Source organism: Gigantopelta aegis, unplaced genomic scaffold (genome assembly GCF_016097555.1).
Source record: "Gigantopelta aegis isolate Gae_Host unplaced genomic scaffold, Gae_host_genome ctg7202_pilon_pilon, whole genome shotgun sequence".
Taxonomy (NCBI): Eukaryota; Metazoa; Mollusca; class Gastropoda; order Neomphalida; family Peltospiridae; genus Gigantopelta; species Gigantopelta aegis.
Window position 1 is genome coordinate 1,975 of NW_024535636.1, and position 9,874 is coordinate 11,848.

Genomic DNA, 9,874 nt, shown 5'->3' on the forward strand with positions numbered 1-9,874 from the left:
TAATTAATATGATTATTCTTTTTAATATGTTTGAGAAATGTTCATGTGAAAAATATTGTAACATTACTTTAGGACATATATCTATATAGCCCAGTAGTAAAGCGCTCGCTTGATGCATGGTCGGACTAGGATCGATCCCCGTCAATGGATCCAATGGGCTATTCCTCGTTCCAGTCAGTGAACCACGACTGGTGTATTAAAGGCCGTGGTATGTGTTATCCTGTCTATGAGATGGTGCATATAAATGACCCCATGCTATTAATGGAAAAATGTAATGGGTCCCCTCTATAAGACTATGTCATAACTACCAACTGTTTGAAAGCTAATAGCTGATGATTAATAAATCAGTGTGATCTAGAGGTATAGTTAAACAAAATAAACTTTAACTTTGTATCAGACGATTACCCATCATGCCATTGCAATGATATAAAAAAAGTCAATTACTGATTATATAAGTCATTGGATATCTTGCTTGTGTAGATAGGCTGAAATGTGTGCCATAATAATATTCTACAGTGCGAACAAAACATTTATTCCTTAAAGATCACCGACTAGCTTAGGTTGATCAGTTGTGATCAGTCTGCTGCATTCCACGAACGATTTGTTATCTATAAAACTATCAACCCTGAACTACGTAGAGTACACTTATAGACGAACATGGTAGTTAAAACATATCTTTTATCTGTTGGAAACCATGCATTAACAAACAAATTATTTTTCAAATTGCTTTTATATTATATAATATTGTCATGGAACAGTTGCACAATATGTTTCACTGAACTAATAAACAATATCAATATTCATTAAAATATTTCAGTTTCACCACGACTAGACCATCGAGTTCCATTCGAGGACAGATTTGTTACAGCTGTGGGTGGCGATGTAACACTCACAATATCCGTGATTGCCAATCCTGCACCCACATTTACATGGTACAGACTGAGTGATGGGAAGAAAACGATTCTTACATCTGGAAGTTCAACTACAACTGATGTATCTTCTGTTGGAAGTCTCACATTAACAAATGTTCAGCAGAGATATTTTGGAATCTATCAAGTTGTTGTGTCTAATGGATCTCCACGACAAGATCTGTTGGTGAAGATTACACTTGTTGAAGAAGGTATCATACCAGCTATTTTGTTAACACAAGTAATCATTATATAACTTATAAAGAATATATAATATTTTAAAAGATATGTTTGTTGAATAACTCTTGTTAGTAGTTGACAAAAACTCTTTTTTTCAGTACCATAATAAAACCACAAATGATGTACATTTCAATGTTCAAAATCGCATTTTAAGTATTTTGTGTTTTATTGTCATGCATGCTTATTGAACTTGTACTCAATTCTGAATAAGGCAGAACATACCTAAATATTAAATTGTATGGTTTAGAAATATGCGGACACAATATATAACACTAAATATAGACTTATTTGTTATTATGATTTACTGCATATCTAACTTGATGGCAAATATTTTAATGTATTTCAATTTATGCTAAAAGATAATTAGCAAATTGACATTTTCTCAATATACTTTATTGTGGCAGTTAGTTTAGGTAGCTTTTTCAAACAGCTAGTGAATACCAAATATATGATATCAGACTGAGCTCCTATTTCAGCTTTTTAAAATATATATTTAATAAACCAAATCTACTGAATAGGTCCTCCAAGTATTCCCTCCAACGCCATTGTATGGAGCGGTAGTTCATTTTTAATCTCTGTGGCTTGGACAGAGGAATTTAATGGAGGGTTACATCAGACATTTCTAGTACAGTATCGAGCAGACGGAACAACACAGTGGACAAACCTCACAAGAATGTTCAAAGAAACAGGTTTTAAGAAAAACCACGGAACTTCAATATCGAATCTGCAGCCAAAGACGAAATATCTTGTGCGAGTTTTGGCTTATAACAAAGCAGGATACAAAGGATTCACATCCGAGCAGGAGGTTCTCACTGAAGGTAATTACGTCAGTGTCCTCATTTGTATAAGTGGTTATGGGTTTTTAATATTTCGAAATTCGACACTACATTTCATGCACTTTAACAAATTATAAACAGTGTGTCTCTTACTATAATATTTATAATAAAAAAAAAAATATTCACTAATTTCCAAGATTTTAGTATACGCAATTTTACCCTTCGTAATCTCTGACAGAAACTTTTGAGAGTACATCTGTATTACAACGGTCATCAAATCTGTTAATACAAACTTCCACACAAAGAACCAGGGAGGTATATTTAGGACGGAGGACACTGTACATAACAATATCAACATAAAAACATAGACAAGAATGATAAAATCATGTCATAATGTATGCTTGTTTATACAGATTTTAACAAATTACTTGTTCAAAGTAAATTGTTAAACAATTTTGTAACCATCTCTGAAATGTGCATAGTTAATCGCAATGCGATACTTTCTGTATCATGTTGCGATTCGCTATGCAAATTCGAGAGATGGTTACACAATTCTAAAATGTTAAATAGTAATTGCCACTGAATTTTCAATTAATCAACAACTGTCACTGGCCACAATTTTGAAAACAAAATGTTGGTTAGAATTAGTGGATATCTCTGTTGTATTTGACCACCTTACTGTCGCAATTTGAGTTTTACCGGCGAGAGTTAGGGTATGAATAATATGTATATGGGCTCTTGGATAATCCCCATAATATCAAATACTGTTTTAGTACTACACATTGATTTGATTATCCCATGAAATTTTGCATTATGTGCAGATGGAATCAGAATGTTAAATTTTGATATTGTATTAAGTTTGCTCCACTAACTATGCATCATATATGTTCAGTTCCAGCACTTACTACTGACAAAGACAGTTTATATGGAGCAGGCATTGGCACTGGGATAGGAATAACAGTGGGGTTATTTCTCCTTGTTGGTGGACTAATACTCACTTACCAGTGTATGTTAAAAGGTAATACCATGTTTTTGTTTTGTAGTATTTTGTTTGTTTGTCAGTTTATTTGGTGCTTTATTTTGTCTATCTCTCTATCTCTCTCTCTCTCTATCTATCTATCTATCTATCTATATATCTATCTATCTATCTTTCAGTCTGTCTGTCTGTCTATCTACCTATTTGAATGTCAATGTTTTCGTTTTTGAATCTAACAGCTTTTTAACTGGTGTAGCCAGTATGTTATATTGGGTGCATACCCAAACATCATTCCTAGAACGTCATGGTAGGATTGCACAAAAGGTCAATATAAAATGTGCAGAGAAAATCATTCATGGGGTATGACCCCAATCGTACAATAATGGTTTTTTATTCCATGCACAATTGTAAGTAAACCAGTTATTCAACACCTTTTTTCTACAATGCAAACTGGAAGTGTTGCCATAATGTTTTACTACAATGCAAACTATAAATGATAATATTATGTGGAATAAAGTAAATGCTTTTGTGAAAATAACACAAATCGTAATGGTCCATTCCCAGTTCCATTATTATATTTACCAGTTCCTGTTTTAATTATTTATCTGTTTATTTTTCATTCTAGCTAAAGCCAAACCAGAACACACCTACGCTAAAAGGTATAATATACAGCCACACTTCAAGATAATAAGTTCCATCCATAATGGTTACATGCATGCTGTATTGTATTATGCATATGCTGTAGGCTAACACATGTATATATACAGTACACATATATCATTGTGATAAGTGGACACATGTGCATAAGCTATTTTCTATACAATCACTGCTTACTATATCATACATATAACATATGCAACAAACATATTTTGCATTTGAGAAAAAAGTGATCAAAATTATTTAATAAAAGTAATTTAAATTTGATCCTGTATTCAAACTGAGAAACAGATATGGTTACTTAACATTTAAGTGAATTAGATTTAGTTGTATTTACTTTTAGACAGCCTAACACTGGAGGACAAGAGACAGCCGTCTATGAAGACATGGAACAAACTGGAGGTTTGTATATCAAGTTCTGTCTGTGTTCTGCTTGATTAGTGTGATGATCTTTCCAGTACTTGTGATGTCAATATACTGATTATTTAGTTTGGTGATTTTCCCAGTACTTGTGATGTCTGTATACTGATTATTTAGTTTCGTGATCTTTCCATTACTTGTGATGTCTGTATACTGATTATTTAGTTTCGTGATATTTTCAGTACTTGTGATGTCTGTATACTGATTGATTAGTGTGGTGATCTTTCCAGTACTTGTGATGTCTGTATACTGATTGATTAATGTGGTGATTTTTCCAGTACTTGTGATGTCTGTATACTGACTGCGTAGTGTGGTGATTGTTCCAGTACTTGTGACTTCAATATACTGATTGATTAGTGTGGTGATCTTTCCAGTACTCGTGTTGGCAATATATTGATTATTTAGTGTGGTGATCTTTTCAGTAATTGTGATGTCAATATACTGATTATTTAGTGTGGTTATTTTCCAGTACTTGTCGTGATGTTTTCAGTACTTGTGGTTTGTGATGTCAATATCCTGACTGATTAGTAAGATGACCTGTACAGTACTTGTGACTTATTCAAGTCTAACCAAAACATTTTGGTATGCACTATTTTAATTATCTATACAGTTGACGGATCGAATATTCAGGCCGATGTATCGAGTAATTATTTGTCACTGGAAACCAGGAGAGACGCACCATACGATGTGCTTAGAGTTTATGACAATACATCGGAGGTCAAAGGTAAGATTAATTTTTGACTGCAAACATGTTGAGTTTGCATTTTCTTTTAAATAATCTTGTGTTGAATGTTTTTGTGTGTGCTATTATTGTCTAATTTATTTATTTATTTGGAAACACAATCTGTATTGGCAATGCTTGATTCACTAAATAAAAAATCAGCACGTTAATAACAAAACTCAGTTTATAAATGTTCATTCCTGTTCAGCAAGTCGTTGTTTGGAGTAAAATTATAAATCATACATATGACAAGCTACATGCAGATAAAGCACATATTTGTATATTTGTTTTCGTCGTTGTGGTTGTAAAGTATATTTGAGGATATTTTGGAGGATGCCTCTTCTTCACCTTCTTCTTCTTATTATTTTTGTTTGTGTTTGTGTTGTGCTTTATTTTCAGAATGATCGTCACATATCTAAAGTATCTACCACAAACTGTAATCGTTTTATGACACAGTGTACTTCTCTACCATCGTCGTCATCAACATTATCGTCATCATCTTTATTTCACACATACATGCATGCTGGTGTTTAGGATAACATTATGTAACTTTGTATAACGTGTTTTACGTTATCATTGTCACCATCATCTTTATCATCATAATAATCATTGTTGTCGTCATCACAGTCATCATTATTTAGCACTGGAATGCATGTGTTCAACTTGACATCCTAAATAATTTTGTATAGCTTGCTTTAATTCATAAAAAGCAGCAAGAACAGACTTGTCACATCACCAGTGATTTATTACGTACTCGGGGGGGGGGGGGGGGGGGGGGGTAAAACTGCACGAATTGTGTGTAAATATTATCACCTGTGTTCTTACATGCATCGCTGGTCAAATATAAGCAATGTTAGATCGAAATAAAGGGGAAGTATTCACTTGTGGCATTTAATGTAATAAAATGATGTACATCTTTCCGTTTCTTGTTCGTCTTTTATTTATTCAACCAAAAACCCTGTGAAAGAAGCAAAGAAGGAATGTTCTAATTAATGATACACTAAAAACATTTTAATTATGGTTATATGGCATCAGACATACGGTTAAGTACTACACAGATATTGAGAGCAGAATTCCGCTGCTACCACACAATGAGCAACTCTTTCTAATTAGCAGCAAGGGGTCTTTTAAATACAGCATCACACAGACAGGATAGTACATATCACGACGTTTGAATAAACTTTATTGTGCATTGTTAAATAAAACTATATTTTGTGGTTCTATTTTTTCCCCCTTCTTTCTTTATCATGCTTGAAATGAAGACGGAGCAGCTAAAATAACTGCTAATTTTATAACTGATTAAATCCCTCATTTGTATCTTGATCAAAGGTTTTGTTTTAAATTGACATAAATTCTTTTTAAAAATGAACATGTTCCAAATGTTCTTAAATTGAAATCTCTCTACAAGACCACCCCACACTGATCTCTACCCGTGTTTTGTTAATATCTACATTGACGTATACACAAGAGAAATGCACTATACGTGTGTCTTTGTGTACAGCTTTATGGAACTGCTACAATGAAGTGGCTGTCACGAATACAGGTCATTGGTTGACATTCAACAACAAGGAAGTAACTGTAGACCAGGACGGTAATGTCAAGTGTATATGATTTCATAACAGAAGAAAACAACATGGGAGTTTTATTTACAAGTATGCATCATACTGCAGTTTTGTTGATGTATATATCAATTCTGCCACCAAGTGTATCAGGTAAGTAGTTTCATTGTAATTTCATATTCAACACTGAAATACAAAACGAAATCTGTATAGTTACTGGTACTCCGAGCGATATTAACGCAAAATCCAATTAGGTTCCGACCTAGATTGTGGCAAAAGTGTGTGTGTGTGTGTGTGTGTGTGTGTGTGTGTGTGTGTGTGTGTGTGTTAGAATGTGCTAGCTCTTTATTCTGACCCCCCCCCCCCCCCCCACACACACACACAAGTAGGTTAGTAGAATATATTCTTTAGTATATGGTTTTGGGTGCTTGGGGTGGGGGTGTTAGAAATATTAGTGACCTAGGGGCACTAAATACTCAAATATGTCACTGCTGCTACCGTGATAGATGGTAAGTGCACTAAGTGCATGGATCCAAACAAAAATTAGTACCGTACGAAAGTAGATACGTTTCCGTCTTAATATATTCTTGGTTGCTCATGGTGTAAGAAGAATATTTCCTAAGGGTGTACAAAAAGTATCCACAGTAGCAATTTTTAAGTCCAGTGCCATACTGGACTTAAAAATTCAACATAATGTCATACTAAAATTGCAATAACTTGGCAAGTAATTGCAGTAGGAAGATAATATTAGGATCTATATACAGGTTTTCATTTATGGAGAGTCACATGGAATAGGTTTTAAATCGATTAGATGAACATAACTGTGAGAAGACGCAATATGTCCATCAATTTTTCTATCACAACATTGAATAATATTTTGAAATCACTTGAACTTATAGATGTCAGGTAATACCAGAGACTGTGTCAAATACGAATGAAGCAGGCATGAATAACAATCCAGATGTCATATGGACACCACAAATTAATCGGATGGAAACGAACCAACAAGTTTATCGTATAATAATGAAATTGAAAAATTCATAAGCTAGAATGAAAATGTTAACATTGAAAAAGAAAAACTGAACATTACTTGAAAATGCTCAAAAAGTTCTTGAAAAATAGAAATGAAAAGTGTATGGACCCAAACAAAAATAGCGGCAAATGAGCTTACGTCAGAATATATTTACTTTAAAGTTAATGAATAAGAAGAATTGTATGCATGTTAGGGGTGCGGGTCCAAATCCATCCTCCCAAAAAAGTATTTTCTTTAATGTATTTTTGGAGGATCATTTCAGTCACCAAAGTCTAGACCTGGACACGCGCCTACAAACACACAATAGCCGAATAGTATCTACTTAGTGTGGGGAGTGGGAAGTATACATGAAAAAAGTGTCATTTTGTTTTTAAATTCATGTTTGTATGTAACTGGAGAAGATCCTATATTTCTGCGATTTTGTCTTTACTGCCACACCCACACCGCTTGTTGTTTGGGTACGGCCCTGACAGCGTGGTGATGTGTATGTGGTGATGGCGTGAGAGTCTGTGAGAAAGACAGGTGTAGTTTAGACGGTCAATACTGAAAGACGTTTAATACAAATTATTTGAATATTAGTGCTCAAAATAACTTAAAGAATGCTGGTAATCATCCACTGTACCTAATACTCTACAGAAGCATTTCTCTCAGTCCCTCAATATATCTTTGTCACTTTTTAATCTCCCTTTCTGTCTATATCTTCTCTCTACCCTCCTTCTCTCACATTCTCTATTTGTTTGTTTCTGTTTCTCTATATCTCTGACTCTTTGTCTGTCTCACACACATACCCCCGCCCCCACACACATATATTCTATATCAGCAGACAAGAATGTAATAAAATGTAATGTATTTCATTTTGCGATTTAAATGTTTTTTCTTATAGGTGTTTCACTGAATCTTTCTGGTTCTTCGTCGTATGCTGTGTTTAATCAGTCATTTACCTTGACCTGTACAGTGTCACAGGCTGAGGGTCTTAATGATAAAATACTATTTTATCGGACAACATCAACTTATTCAACGTATGCATCCCTGAAGCAGCGTATGGATTCATGTTCAGTGTTCAGTGGTCCACCATACGGTTACACTGTGTCCTGTGGAAGTGGAACAGACACCAGTTCATCCACCACTAAAACGTATTCTCTAGAGATCATGAGAACTTCAGGACGTGACACTACAGACTGGTGGTGTGAACTGTATATAGCTATAACACGCAGCAACACATTCAGTCTGCAGCTCAGCAGTAAGTGAAGATCTAGTATTATAAAGTGGACGAAAGTCGCGTGTACCTTTGAGTAGGCATCGTGCGTTTGTTATTAGCTAGTGAGATTGTGGTTCACTACATTAAATAGCATGTACATATAACAGATATATATATTTTAAAATATGGTTTCATCACTAGATTAGATGACTGTTACATTATACACTTTTCATAACGTTTTACGTAAGCTAAATCCTGTTTGTAGTATTACCACATCCAGTTTATACTAAACATAAATGGCGTGTATCTCGGAAACTAGGCTGTTGAAAAATCACTTTATGTTCATATCCAATTGTCTCATTACTGATTGATAACATCTGAAACTATGTCACGTGACATTATATAATATAGTTTATTTCTTAGGTGGTCCAGAATCTGTTATATTCAGTCCACCAACACCGGGATCAGTAGAAGAAGGAGAGAGTCTGACTGTAACGTGTGCTGCTAGCTGTAATCCACCATGTTCCTATTCCTGGACTCTGGGAAATCAGCTGATCTCATCAACTTCTCAGTTAACACTGACAAACATCAACAGGAGTCAGACAGGGAATGTGTACACGTGTACAGCGACCAGCTCTCTTATACCGAAATCTGACACTAAAAAGTTCACGCTGACAGTATTCTGTGAGTTTGGTGTTTTAATTTATATAAATGATTATAATTATTAGTTGATGACTTTTTTAAATCTACATAATTTATGCAGTCAAACTTGCTGACGTGCTTACAATTTTTTTTTTTTAATGACACCACTGCAGAAATTGATTCATGAATCATGGGCTATTGGATGTCAACATTTGGTAATTCTGACACGTAGTCATCAGAGGAAAGTCGCTATTTGTTTTTTCTAATGCAGAAAGGGATCTTTTATATGCACTTCCCAGAAACAGGAAAGCATATACCACGGCCTTTGTCCAGTTGTGGTGCACTGGTTGGAACGAGAAAAACCCCAACAGTTAAATGGATCCACCGAGATGGTTCGATCCTGCAATGCAAGCACCTCAAGCGAGCACTCAACTGACTGAACTATATTCCGCCCTCACTGAACGAAAACAGACTTAGAAGCACAAAACGTCAAACAACAAAGTATATAGCTGCAAGATCCTTGGTTGAAAGAAAGAAAGAAAGAAATGTTTTTATTTAACGACGCACTCAACACATTATTTTACGGTTATATGGCGTCAGACATATGGTTAAGGACCACACAGATTTTGAGAGGAAACCCGCTGTCGCCACTACATGGGCTACTCTTCCGATTAGCAGCAAGGGATCTTTTATTTGCGCTTCCCACAGGCAGGATAGCACAAACCATGGCCTTTGTTGTACCAG

At 34.8% G+C, this 9,874-nt stretch overlaps 1 long non-coding RNA gene across 1 annotated transcript; it reads left to right on the forward strand.

The window, feature by feature from the left end:
• The first annotated feature begins 3,828 nt into the window (after positions 1 to 3,828).
• LOC121366800 lies at positions 3,829 to 5,419 on the forward strand. Its single transcript, XR_005957228.1, has 3 exons — positions 3,829 to 3,959; positions 4,588 to 4,701; positions 5,098 to 5,419. It is a non-coding gene; the product is annotated as an uncharacterized LOC121366800 (long non-coding RNA).
• The last annotated feature ends 4,455 nt before the right edge of the window (positions 5,420 to 9,874 follow it).